The 13,978-nt window shown below is 45.1% G+C and overlaps 1 protein-coding gene across 3 annotated transcripts in view; it reads right to left on the bottom strand.

Moving 5' to 3' along the window:
• LOC138683695 (leucine-rich repeat and fibronectin type III domain-containing protein 1-like protein) overlaps positions 1–9,062 on the bottom strand; it is a 59,383-nt gene extending 50,321 nt beyond the window's left edge. For 2 of the 3 annotated variants that reach the window (XM_069775792.1, XM_069775791.1), the window contains exon 1: positions 8,868–9,058. The gene's annotated coding sequence lies outside the window, so the exon portion shown is untranslated. Of the gene's footprint in view, positions 1–8,867 lie in introns of all 3 variants that reach the window. The other variant, XM_069775793.1, reaches the window with a different exon arrangement.
• Between the last annotated feature and the right edge of the window lie 4,916 nt (positions 9,063–13,978).

Here is a 13,978-nt window from a genome sequence, read left to right as displayed (position 1 = left end):
TAATTCATAAGGTGTGGGTGCTAAACTGGAAGTTCAGGGGAAAAAATTATGAAATTAGCCAACAGGAGTGAGTTCAAAAACTGCAGACAGCCCAGCACTATTATGAAAATATTCCTAGAAGAGGCATTTTATTTCAGAGAAAAGCAAGTGAGCAAGCTAAGTGTCGATTCTCGGTTAACTTAATGCAGGAAAACCACCCAGTTTCATTTGATTTTCCCATTCTGGCTCCTTTAATAGTGCTACTGATTTCCACTGCTTGGGTATGATTAGTCAGGGGGTTGGGGAACCCCCTCTTTTTTCTCAGATGGAACATAATTTGCAATTCAGACCTTAGTTACGGTGACTCAAGGAAGAACATTTTCATTTAAAAAAAGAGCAGAACTGGAGAAAACAATAAAATTCAAGGCTTCAAAATGAGAATTAATTAAGCCTCCACAAGTGCCACAAGCTACTGGTTGAGGAGATCCTTCAGGTACCTTGAAATAAGAGTGGCATCACAGAGAACCAAAGACTTGCCAAGTCTTTTCCTTCTATTTTTTCTTTGTATTTTATCTTTTTTTTCCTTAATACAAGTAATTCTGGGGCAACACATCCAGCATAGCAACCCTCTGACCTAGGCAGATGTCCAGGAAAAAAAAAGGCAAAATTCAACGAATCACACACTGCTGACATCAGTCATCCTAAAATATTTCAGGGGTAAAACTTGACCTAAAGACACACACTCAGGCCTGTGCTGTGGTAACCTGAGTGTTTGATGAAGCATTAAGATGAGTATCTTGGAACAGCCTGAACGGCTTCAAATATTTACGCACGATAGGACAGTGCTGCTACGCCTCACTCCACTCATGGCCATCTGTAAGCAAGAAAACAGGCAGTTTTGGAAGGTTGAATTCAAAAAGGTAAAGCAAGTAAAAGCCAGAAGATAAAGAAGTTGCAAGAAAAGGCAACAGCTTTCCCAGCATTGCACAGCAGCTGCAGACAAAGGTCCCTCTCCTACACATCCCAGCCAACAACGGGTCAAGACCAGGGTCAAACGACTTCCTTCAATGCAAGGCAGAAGCAGCCAAAATCTCCTTTTTCTTCGCATTAATTCTATGAACAAGGCCAATTCATTCTGGCACAGGAATCCCGACACAAAAAATGCTGTGCTGTTACTCATTCTCATGCAAATATCCCTTGGAAATACAAAACCAGGGGGAACCCATGTACATACACATCCAGCCTGAGGGCATCCTGCTATTCAACAGAATTCAAAGGATGAAGGAGATGTGTTTTAGAAGGAAGTACTGGCCCTAAAAAAATAAAAATCTTACAATTTAGTTGCTCATTGGCACTCTGGCAGCTCAGCCTGATAAGAAAACATCCACAAATTCAACCTCTGTATGCATCTACCTGACGTTCACCTTAAATCAGGATTATTTAGCCACCCTAGACCACACCTTTGATTAAAAACAAAACAAAGTCAATCATGTGAAACTAAGAACACACACTTTGGGCTTAATATAACACAGAAAGCCAGCACTAAGCGGGCACAAATACAGACAATTTAATGCTGATGACCTGGTTTAGCATTGCTTATGCATATTGCATTTCACGACAGAAAAATAAGAACAGAAGAAAAACATGCCATCACAGCAAAATCAGTAGCTCTATAAGAATGCCAGAGTGCCACGCAATAGCACTATTCTAGGATTTCTCTCTGTTGCTGATGGCATAAGTAATACTGGGGAATTCAGCGAAAGGGATCTGCTCTCAGGTGAATTTAAGAGTCTGTAATTTCAGACAGAGAAATGGCTTCTAATTACAGTGAGAGAAGGAAGGGCTGTGGGAAAAAAAAAAAAAAGCTGAATAATCTGGCTTCTTTTGTAAGTGCTAAGAGGCTCCATTCGCATCTGAAGGCTGCCACATGCCTGGTCAGTTTGAAAGGACAAGTCCAAACAACGCGTCCACCTTATCCTCTACACGCTTAAAACATATTTCATGGGGAGGCAGGAGTGAGCTATGCTCTTCTGGGTTACCTAGTGATTTTATACAGCAGACATTGAAGACTAAAAGCATTTGTAACCTACTTTGCATGAAGAATGCATGAATCTTGGTGTTTCACACCTCAAGCAAGCTCCTATTAGCACCAAAAAACCCCAACCCCTCCCAAAACCCCAAATCACCCCAAAACCCCCCAAACAACCTCCTCTTAAATTCAAGCTCTGGTTTAATGAATCATTAGAAGCTACAAAATTAATGAGCCTCTGGTGGATGGAACGGCCATCCTCAAGACAGCATTACTCCCGATCCCTTTGATGGGTAGTGTGGAGCTCTACATATCACCATTCATCCTACCCATCTCATTTTTCAGATTAAAAAAAGAAAAAAAAAAGGAAGTTACATTGCTCTGAGAACCCTTGTCTAATAAAAAAGAAAAAAAATGTCCCTGACAAGCCATCGGGGGAACAAGAACCACTCAAAGTGCTTTTGCTGTTTCCAGCGTGTTCAGCATGAAGGGAAGCCATGCTCTTTTCACACTGAAAAGAAGAGGTTTTGCACATATTTTTGCCTCAGCAGCAGCTGAGCAGGACAGACGGCAGCTCCAAGCATGGCTATTTCCAAATTTGTGAAAACGTCATCCAAGGAACTTGTGCCAGGAACCGTGCTTCGTTCCAGCTGGAAACAAAGAGCGATTCCGTACCTCAATTCTCTTGTGGTGGTTAAGTAGAGGGAGTAGAAAGAAATAGGTTCAATTCTAGCAACAAGTCTAAATAGATCAGTGTTTTTAAACCACAAAGAAAAGGAAATATGTGGTTGTTCGACCCCACTGTTTTTCACAGCAGAGAAATGCCTGTGAGCCCACCGCAGAGGGAGCCTACTGCCCTTTAGCTACTGAACTTTGCAGCTCCCGAAGGATGCTCAACTGCTTTGCAATCATCTCAGACCTCCTGCCAAGTGGCAGTCGCCTTTCCTTGCAGGGTCTTCTCCAGGATAACAACCTTCGTTACTTCCAGGCACAACAGGGCAGTGGATCCAAGGCTTACAGAAGACTACCAGCTGGTGCTAAATGCAATTTTCTCAACCCTTTTTTTCAGGTCTAACCAATATACAGGGCAGTGCTCATGCTCATAACAAGTATAGTTTTAAGTATGCCAGCACACAGTATTTTGCCGACAGATTTCGGCTCACGGTCCCCGTGTTCCACATCTAAAGGACATGAAGCAGCTTCCCAGCAGGAACCACCAGCTGTGGTTGAGGCAGTCCTAGCCCCAGCCAGAGCCATGTTTGGGGACAACAGTTTGTCACACCAGGTTGAGTTTATATGGTCATGTAGTTACACGACCTCCTGTCCGGACTTGGCTTGCAACCAGCATGGATGGGCAAATGCAATGCAAAAAGCAATGTTTCCCATCATTATTTATTATGCAGAAATGTAAAAGCCTCACACAGAGCACACTGAGAAAACACTACTGTTTTAACAGCTGTTACATCCCACGAACCCACAGTATAATTTAGGTTGGAGTGGGACCTCCAAAGGTCATCTAGTCCAACCCCCAAGTCATGCTTCTCTCTGGCTTCAGTCATGACCTCAAGCGATAGGCTAAGTCCAAACTGTTTTCAGAGACAAATGAGAAAAAACCCCCTTTCTGAACATAAAGGTCATCTGGCAAAATAATCTAAGCAAGCCAGCAACACAAATAGAGAGACTTCAGCATGAACATGGAAGGTCTTCTTCCAATATGAAAGCCAGGCTGCACCTTCCAGCTCTACCTTGCATATATAAAGTCAAAGCAGAAGTTACATCACCATTTTACTGTGATACACAGAAGATGTATTCCAGGCACTATGAACAGAACACCACCAATTCCCAGAGAAATATTGCTCCTTGATGCATTCCGAGACATGCATCTCTGCACCAACACACATTTCATTTACTGTTTGTCCACCATGGTGAGCAGATTTGCCTGTGCTTGAAATCAAGTTGCTGACTTTGCTAAACTGGATCCTGGAAGATATTTTCCAATCAATACACATTATTTTCATCACAGCTGGGGCTCCCAGCATTCATCCCAGAAAACAGGCAAGCACATACACCTCCAAAATACAAAGCATATCTGTCTAAGAGTTGATTCCACCTCACATTAGATACCAAAAAAACCCACCAAAAAACCCATCAGTGACATGAGCACAAGCTGCAACTCTTTTAGTATAGCAATTGAAAAGCTTTTCTTATAAGCTGCCTGTCTGTCTCCCTCCCACCTCCCATCCCTTCCACTCCTCCACGCAACTCCAGAACCTCCCAGCTCATGAAGTTCAAAGGCCAGCGGAGGTCGACGTTACTTGTACCGTTTAAAGACCAGCACAGCAAGAAATAGCAAACTCATGATGTACACAAGTACCACAGGCTGCTCTGAAATTGCTGAGATTTTGAGTACTAAGGAGAGTCATGAAGTCACATACAATTATTTTGTTAAAGATAAGAATCATACAAAGGTACCACAAAATGTTTCTTTTTAATACCGTATGAAGCGTACAATTGTAAGCACCTTAAACAATAACAAGCTGTGACCATCAGGCAAGACTAAAGTTTAACAAAAACTTCCCACTTTACATTACAAAAGCCTGGCTGAAACCAGTTGGGTGTCACAGAGCATCCATAAGAATATTAATAATTCAGCTTTGAATAAGAAAAGCGAAAGCATGAACAGCAGTGAAAGGAGGAGGTATTTGGTCCTTGCAGATTGCACTCAGTGCATATGACAGGGCTCAGCAGAGGTTCAGTGATCCTTGAAATCTGTCTGGAAGTGTGATTGTTACTGATTAGAAAAGAATACGCACATATTTCAAAGACAGTCTGCTTCATGGTGAACTCCTGTCACTTTGGGGCTAAGTGTTGCCAGTTTTCCCAGACTAATTGCTCTTCCAGAAAAGGACACAGAGCTTAGTGTTGGATCAGAGAAGTGGAGATTCTCCCTGTTACAAAAAAATTTAAAGTAAAAAAAAAAAAAGTGCAGCTTCTCTTTTGAGATTACAAAGAATTTTCCTTTGGCCAGTATTTCCTACTGCAACAAAACTCCCTTTATTCAATCCATAGAAATGTTTTCTCTGTTACATTAGTGAAAAATCTTTCATGCAGATGACAACGATTGTTTTCCCCCGTTTTCTAAAAGAATTTCAGTGAGAAACGTCTGCTGTGAAGTCATGCCCTCTGCTCTAGGCAGCCTACAAGCAGGCTGGCAAACAACACTTGCCGGGGGGGGGAACCCCAAATCCCAATTTTTGACTGGTGAGTGGCCTATCTGTAAACCCCAAGGAGAGGCATTCATCTTGAAATGATCTGCCAGAAGCCTCATTTTTTTATTCCCTCTAAGGGACAACTAACACCTCAACCCTTCTCAGGACAGTGGTCAACAGCAACAGCAGAAGAAACAAGTGGGAATCCAGTTGCAACAAGGTGGAGCTGAAGCAGCAAATAAAATCCTACTTGGCCCACACCAGGTTCACCTTCATTTCAGTCATGACCTAAAACTCTTCTGTGGTAGGGACCAGGGACTGGTTGAGGCATGCACACATGCTCTCGTATCTGCAGATGCAGTAGGAAGGATTTAGCTTTTGTCCATCCATTCTCTACATCATCCAAAGTCTCTGACCAAACCAGGAGCCCACCTGGAAAGCCATCTGCATCATCCTCATCTGAGTGTTCAGTGTCTCCTTGCAATGTCCCAACCTGGGGTACACAGAAAGTACTGGGAAACAAAATTGATATCTATATCCAGTCATTTAATACCTAATTAATTCAAGCAAATTATATGGTTTTTTTATAAAGGAGGGAATAACCTGATCAGCCTGATTATACTGATGGACCAAGAAGTTGTCACCATGGCATTTCATTGACAGTCTGTAGGAAAACCCAGTCCAAATGCCCACCACCAGAACAGATGAGTAGAGCTGGTTGAAAAAGATGAGAACAGCCTGAAGTTCCCTGCCTGGTTTTTGAACCTCCTAATGAAAAAGAAGCTTTTGCAAGAAAGACAAAAAAAGTCCTGGGAAATTTTCATTAAGATCCATTTTTGGGGGGAAGGGACACGGAGGTGGGACCAAACCAAAAAACCAACACAACAGAAGTCTGCAATTTCTTCCCTTCCCCCATGCCAGGAACTTCAGCTATGAAGGTCCTTTTTCTCAGAGTGGTAGAGAAGGGCTGATTTGGAACAAAGCTCCCTCCAGACAAACTCTCCCCTCCAAAGGAGAGACATGGGTGGGTACAATCTCTTCCCCTTCAAAGCTGAATTTCAGACATCCAAAACCAACACCTGTTTTGGAGAGAAACCAAAACCTTCCATCACCAAAAAGGCCAAGACCTGATGAGACTTGTGACATGAGAATAGTCCGTGCTTATTTGGGAGCATGTTTCTCAGAATGAACCCACCCCATTCATGTCAGTACCAGGAACAGCAGAACCTGCTCTACCCAAGCAGAAAGTTTTGCTCTTGAGGCCAACAAGAGAGTTGAAGACACTGCTTCTGCCTTGCCTGCCATGGGCCAACACCAACGAAGTTTCAGGCTGTAAACTTGCTAATTTAGCCCTCAAACAAGCTGCCATGCCAAGTTCCTGGCAGCCATAGCGCAGCACCCCTGGAGACCTTTGTCTTGCAGCCATCCAAGCACTTTGTCAGGTCTACAGGAGTATCTGATGCCAAAGGACATGCTGGAACCTCTCCCTTGCTCTGCAGATCAGGATTGTGGATCTCTTTCTCTTTAGATTGCTCTTTAGCAATCCTCCATCCTCATCAGTGGCAACGAGCTTAATGCAAGAATTGCTTGGTGGAGTTTTCTGGCAGCAGGGGAGAGGAGATGAGCATAATCATCCTTTTTCTAACCTAAGGGTTTTCCCCCGACAAACCCATATTACACACCTCATTTGGAGCAAGAACAAGAACTCCACCGCGCACAGCCACCAGCTCTGACCTGCAAACTGGAAGTGCAAATACTGCAAGACAACCCACTGGCAGGAATACCTTCCTAATGATGCCCATAACTCACCGTTAAGCTCACACCCGCCAGCTCGAAGTAGGACATTACCTCCCGTGGCAACAAGGGGCATCTTAAACACACCACTTATTTCCCATGGAACATTTTGAACAAAAGCATTGACAACCCCAACTACAGAAGGGTGGGATTTTTTTTCCGGCGACTCCTTCCTCCACTACAAGTATTAGGTTATAACAATAATGCAATCCACTTCTAAAAACGTCCTGACAGCTCTGAAAACAGCACAGATCTACCAGCCCTAGGAGGATCAGCGCGAAGCCCAAGTAGGGGAAGAGATATTCCTCCCTCAAGGAAAAGTGTGGGTCCAGCATGAGGCAGCTCCGTTCCCATATGCACATCACCAAGACCAGGCGCAGAATGGGCCCTCTCGCGGTAAACGTGGTGAGCAAGCACTGCACTGGAGAAAAATCCTCCAGCGTCAGACAAGCCAGTAGGTAGCAAGAAAGAAAATGCTGCACTGCCTGCGGCGATGCTGGCAATCTCAGAGTTGCCCAGGTTACCAACCTGGAAAATCATACAGAAGATTAAGAACATATAATTTCTTCCTAAATTATGTAAAGGGGGGGACTGAGTGGGGAATGGCCAGTTGCCTGTGAATTATGATCGTCCAGGCACATAAAAAAATTGAGCATTAAGTACAACCACTGTCTACTGCTGCTTTTTTTTTTTTTAAGACTATAGAAGTTATTTTTAAGGTTTAAAAATAGATTAAATACCCTACTTGCTTCATAGCAAGAGTTTTCACTCACAGCTGCAGAATGCAAAAAAAAAAAATTCAGCTACAATAGGAGATTCTGGGGCTCTTTTAGAACAAAATCTTCCTTTGCTAAAAACACAACCCCATTCTCAAACTGATTTTCTGGGTAATGAGACCCCAGTTCCTATGCTGCTCTGCTCCCCAGCATGCCATCGGAGGAGATTTCCTCCTGTTTGAGCAAACTCAGTCCAGCTCCATGGTCTATGCAGTCTTTTCACCATTTCGATTGCAGAGAATCACCTTAGCCAGTCTCAATGACAACGCTATCACCCCTGACACGAACACTACATGCTTCCCCGTAACTGTAGTGTCAGTCACTCCACGCCAGAGAGCAAACGAGCCTAAAGGGTTGTTTCGCTCCAACGTTAACACCGGTTGTGATCGCAAGCTCACCGTGGCCTTTTACGCCCCTCTGCAACATGCCATCCTCGGGCTGTACCACCGCGTAAAGGACACGCTGCACTCAAGATTCTGCAAAAAAATAGGATTGCAAACCAAGCAGGCGTACCTTGCCATCCAAGTACTTAAGAAAAGGAACAAAAATGCACAAAAAGCAAGATGAAAGCATCGGTAACCATCATCTGAACTGCCCACTAGGAACCCTTCTGCCCTGTAAAAATCCACTCCAGCCACTTGTGCTTCAAATTCAGTGGCTCAAGCTGCATTCTAACAGACCCAACGCGTGCCTCTCAACGGTAAGGGTGGATCCTACCTCTCTCTTCGGGGTGAAGCGTTAAAACCGAGCACAGAAGCAGAAGGCATATCTGACAATGACACTGCAATTTATCAAGAACTGGGAGGGGGAGAAAGAAAAAAAAATAAAAAAAATAATAATAAATCATGAAAGCATCACTCTGGCTGGTCCCAGGGTATTTATTCTTACCCTACACGATGCCGAGAGTCTTAAAAGCCAGAAAGTCCGGAGGATGAACATTTCGGGGGGGCGGGGGGGAGAAGCACCCCATCTCCCCCAGTGATGCTCTGGTGAGGCGGCGGATAAAGGATGGAGGGCAACAGCAACCCCCCCCCCCCCCCAGCACCCCTAAACCCCCTCCCTCCCACCCCCGCAGCTCACCTCTTCCCCCGGCGAGCCTAGAGGGGCGGCGGACCCCGCATCGCTCCGGTCTTCCCCCCGCCATCCATGGCCGGTTACCCTCCAGCTCCGCCGTTCACCCGGCGGAGCAACCCGCACCGGCGGAGCCGGGCAGAGCCGCTGCCGCAGGGGCCGCCCCGCCCCGGCTCCGCGCAGCGGAGGAGGATGAAGATGAGGAGGAGGAAGAAGAAGCGCGCCCCGCCCTACGGCCGCAGCGCCGGTGCGGCTGACTGGGGAGGGGAGACGTGGTATTCCCGTCCCCCCCAAGAGCATCCCGGTCCCGGTGGTCCGGTATCGGGGTAGGGTGGAGCAGCATCCCCCGGGATGCGAGCTGGGGAATTAGGATCAGCCGTTAATTGGTTGTTAATTACAAAGTGCTGGCAGGTGCAGATATTTTTTATAAAAAAAAAAAAGTAAATAAAAGGTAAAAGCGGGGTAAAGTGCCTTCATCTGGTACTGGGGATGTCTACACGAGGTTAGTGGGACTTGGGGTTGGTTGTTTGGGGTCTGGGTTTTTTTTTTCTTTTCCTTCCCCCCCCCCCCCCCCAAGTAAGAAGCAATAGGATGAGAGGAAACAGCCTCAAGTTGCACCTGGGGAGGTTTCAGTTGGATATTAGGAAATATTCCTTCATGGAAAGGGTTGTCGAGCACTGGGACAGGCTGCCCAGGGAAGTGGTGGAGTCATAGTCCCTGGAGGGATTTAAAAGACAGGTAGACGTGGTGCCTGGGGACATGATCTCGTGGTGGACTTGGGTGCATGAGGTTAAAGCTTCGACTCAATGATCTTAGAGGTCTCTTCTGACCCGAATGGTTTTATGATTCTCTTCTGGTTCAGAGCTGCAGAGCATCTCGGGGGCTTCAAGGGGCTAGGTTGGTTTGGGTCTTGGACCACACCTTATATTTAGTCAGGCTGGGCTTGGTGGAGTATTTTGGTTTGGGTCATATTTTATGTAACTTGAAGAGCACAAATGTGGAGCAGTGATGTTGCTCTGTCTGTACAGTTGGCTGTGTTAGCAGTGGGATGCTGAGCAGACCCCTGGTGCACAGGGTCCCTGTGCTTTTTCTCTGCTGTAGAAGTGGCCTCTCGTAGTGAGAAACTGGGTCCTGTTCTCATGGGTGTAAAACGTAGGCGTAGGTAGTGAATTCTGTGGAAGCAAGGGGGAAAAAAAAACCAAACCAACAACCAAAAAAAACCCCTGCAAAATCCTCCCCTCGTTGCACTGGAGGAATCTTTAATCAAAGCAATGATGAACTCTCCAAATCCTTACTTCACCCCATGGGATTTTTAAGTGTAATGGATGTAAAGACCATGTTTTGAGGGATTTCCTTTGTTTTAAGACAACACCTCATCTGTTAATATGGATAATGGCTTACCACAAAGCAGACTCCTCTACTAAATAACTTCATTACAGGAATCCAAACGGATTTCAGCCTGCCCTGTGGAAGGTTTGGGGAATGAGAAGAGCTGCTATATCGCTACTCTCCCGTGACTCATGCCTTGATAATACCAAGTATAAAAAAATATCTGGAGACGTGATTCATGCTCCTGAGGAGGCCAGAATAGGGCAGGCTATAATATTTACAGCAAGTAGCATCTTCCCCTTCGTGATGAGAGGTAGGTGTGTGCTTGCATGTCAACGTTTTCCATGTAGAGATGCTAATGACTCTAATCTGTGTATGCATGATGTTAATAACTGTATGGGGAATGCATCTTCGGGCTGAGATGAGAAGTCCCCAGGCATGCATGGAAGAAAACTGGGTCTGAGTCCTCTTCTGTTTGGAGAATACTTATTGTATCTGATTAAGTTGTGGCTGCAAATCATATTTGAATATTCCAGGATGTAAAGCAGGAAGGGGCTTGTGCCTCCATCTCCTCCTTCCTGCAGGGACCTTCCACTGATCATCTCCATCCAGTGTTTTACAGTGGGTTTTAAGCTACTTTATGGATTATTTTAGCAATTCTCTAATAAATTCCAAAGTTTTAGGAAGGAATTTGCCAGTAGGGAGGTGAGGATGCAGCAGGTGAGTGAAGAAGTTGAAGTTGTTTTGCTTCCAGTCTCTTGCTAAATTTTCCATCCAGTAAGAGACGTCCGGGTTACCAGACTTTTGCAGCCTGTCAATTTTTTTATTTTTTTTTAAACAACTATGGCATTAGGACTGTATTCTGCCTTCTCTGGGAATAGCCCACTGCTCTGCAGAATTATTCCTGTGTTAATGAGTAGTAAGGAGTCTTCTCTTTCTCATTTCCTGTATCTCCTTCTGACACTCAAAGAGCTTTTACTGCTTCATCTCCAGCTGTCTCGGGGATTTTTTTTAGTGCACCTAGGTATGAATATTTTTGCCCCTGTGTGCCAGGATCGATGATAGAGCAGTGAACTTACTGTGAAAGCGATCGTTTACTGGGCATCCTTTAAAGATGCTCCTCAGCCATTTCTCTCTGCATCTTCTTGCTCCCAGGATGGGAATTTTATTGGGGGGAGGGGATTGCATGCTCCCAAGGCTGAGATGGCTTTCACGACTCTGCCCCTGATCACCCCATGGGACCTCAGGCCAGGGATGCTTGGTCTTGGTTTCAGTTGGGTACAAATGTCAGGTGTGAGGCAGTTTCTCCCCAGATTTTTTTCAAGGAGGGCTGTGCATGGTAATACAGCAAATCTGTGACTAGAAATTTTTATTCATTGCTAATACACAGCTTTAACCACAGGTATGGGGCAACGACAGCTTGGCTGTGACCAGGACTCTTACTTGCCCTTCCTTTTTAAGTACTTTGCTCTAGTTTTTAATTGTTTTGCTAAATTAGCAGTGTATCTGCCATGTCGGGGCATCTCATCATTAGGAGTAACTGCCGTGGAGGACCTCATATGTAATTAACGCCAGAGCAATTTCTATTGGCTCGATCACTCTCTGCAGGATCTGACAAACTAAATGATGTCAGCTGGGATAACAAATACAAATGCCGGGGAAAATGAGTGTGCTACTTGTTGAGGAGCAGCAAAAATAATTCATCTCTCTGGGGTGTGGGGAAGAGAAGGGAGTGGGACTAGTTTCCAGTCTTGATCCTTTGGACCTGCTCTTTGGGTCCACAATAGGTGCAGCAGAAAGGAAAGAAGGAACAAGGCAGGTAGAGTTTGGTAATCCCTTCTCTCTAAGACAGTACCTCCAGGTGTTTTGTCTCAATGAAGTGGACTGTTTCTCAGATGGAAATTTAGATTATGATGGCAAGTGTGGAAGTGAAGATGGAAGGCATAACTGGAAGGGGTTGGGGGCAGCCAAAATTATTTGGACCCTATGACTCTTATTCCTGACCTATTCTGGAAGCTGAAGGTCGCCAGTGTGTTTATGGTTGATCTGTGACAGTCCTTGCTCATGCGCTCTGTGCTTTGTTGGATGAGGAGCAGCACGAGTTGGTGACTGCCCAAACTGGCGCTTCCCAGAGGGGATACTTGGGAGGCGTTTTGAGCTTCCCAGCATTGCAGTACCCATGATTAGCTCTGGTCCTGTTCTCCGCCCTGCAGAAGAAGCTCCTAATTCTCATAGTTCTTATACTGAAACAGTATTTTGGAGAGAAATTGAGCCCTGTTTTCATCAGAATAGAGTTTTCTGACCTGTAGATGTGTCTACATGCATCTCTGTGTGTTTCTGACCTGAGCGGGGAGGGGCATCATTAAATGCTGTGTGGAGACAAAATGTTGCTGAAGAGCAGTTACTTTCAAGTAAGAAAATTAAGGATTCCATAGTATATAAAGTTACATGTGTAGCTATATGAGCTGGTGTGATCCTACATTGCTATTCGAAGGGGTCACATGCCAGAAGAAAATTCATTTTATGCTAATACCAAAGCTGATGGGGGGGGGATTGTATTTTCCACCCCCAAAATAACAAGAAAATGTTATCTGGGGGAGCCTAATCACTGGCACTTGCATTTGATGTCACATTCTCTTACCTATATTCAAGGGGGTTTATTGCAGACTTGATTAAAAAAAAATTCAGATATCTCACTGCAAATAAGAGTTCCTAGTGCCCCAGATTTGCCTTTTGTGAACACTGGTCTTCCTTGGGAAGTGGCTGGTAGCAAAAAACAAACAAACAAAAAAAGAATGTTGAGGTCTTCCTACATCAGCATTTCTCTCTTTTGTCCTTGTCTTTAAGATCACGAGATGTCTAATGCTGTGGGTACCAGCTCTACCGTCTTGACTTCTTTCCTGTTCCTGCCAAGCAAACCCCAGGAGGTTTGTGCTCATATTAGATGTTGCTTCCAGGTGCTAAAACTAGATGAAAGGCCTGTGTTATTGCTGTGTGCAAAGTCTCTGAAAACCTAAGGATATATCCCATGCTGCGATATGGAGAGCACACAACCGCTTCTTGGGGCAGATCTGAAAGGGCATCTGGAAGATCTATGCGTGTGATATCCTTGGTTGCAGGAATGGAAACCTCAACTGGTTTCACTTCCTTTTGGTACCTGAATTGGGGGTGACCAGCCTCTCTCCAGGGGCAGCTCATGGCTGTCTTTAGCTCATTCTGCCATTGTGCTGTGCTTGAATTGGAGGTACAGGCTGATGATGGACCCACGCTGCGGATGAAAGCTGGACCAGAAAGCTGCGGAGACATGTTGCTGAATTGCCGTGGGACCAAACCGTGTGTCCCATGGAGTATGGGATCAGCGCGTCAACGTGAGCCTGGTGCCTGCAGTTCCAGCAGGATCCAAGAGCTTGGTGCTGTCCTGGTGTAGAGCTCATCTCCAAAACTGGAGTGCAGGACCCTGATGATCTTCATACTCAGCTCTAGGCTGATGCTATGATGAATGGATTCTATCCATCAGGAATCTGTGCTAGACGAGAGCTAGAGTATCAGTAATAAATCGTCTATAATGCAATTGTATCAATAAATGACATAACTACCCACCTCTGTGTTTTATGAATGCCTTGGTGAATATGGTTTATCAGAGCAATTTGGTTTTTGGCTTCTTTAGTGTGTGCAGCAAGTTTCCGCCCCGTTCAGGGTCTTGGGCTCTCTTGATTTAAAGAGCTAATCTCCGAATGAGGATATTTCTAGGGCAGTGTATATGGCATTGCATGGCAAGAAAGGGCATCCAC

This window comes from Haliaeetus albicilla, chromosome Z (assembly GCF_947461875.1).
Source record: "Haliaeetus albicilla chromosome Z, bHalAlb1.1, whole genome shotgun sequence".
NCBI classification, from domain to species: domain Eukaryota; kingdom Metazoa; phylum Chordata; class Aves; order Accipitriformes; family Accipitridae; genus Haliaeetus; species Haliaeetus albicilla.
The sequence above is the reverse complement of the archived record's forward strand: the minus strand, read 5'-3'. Positions and strand labels throughout refer to the sequence as shown.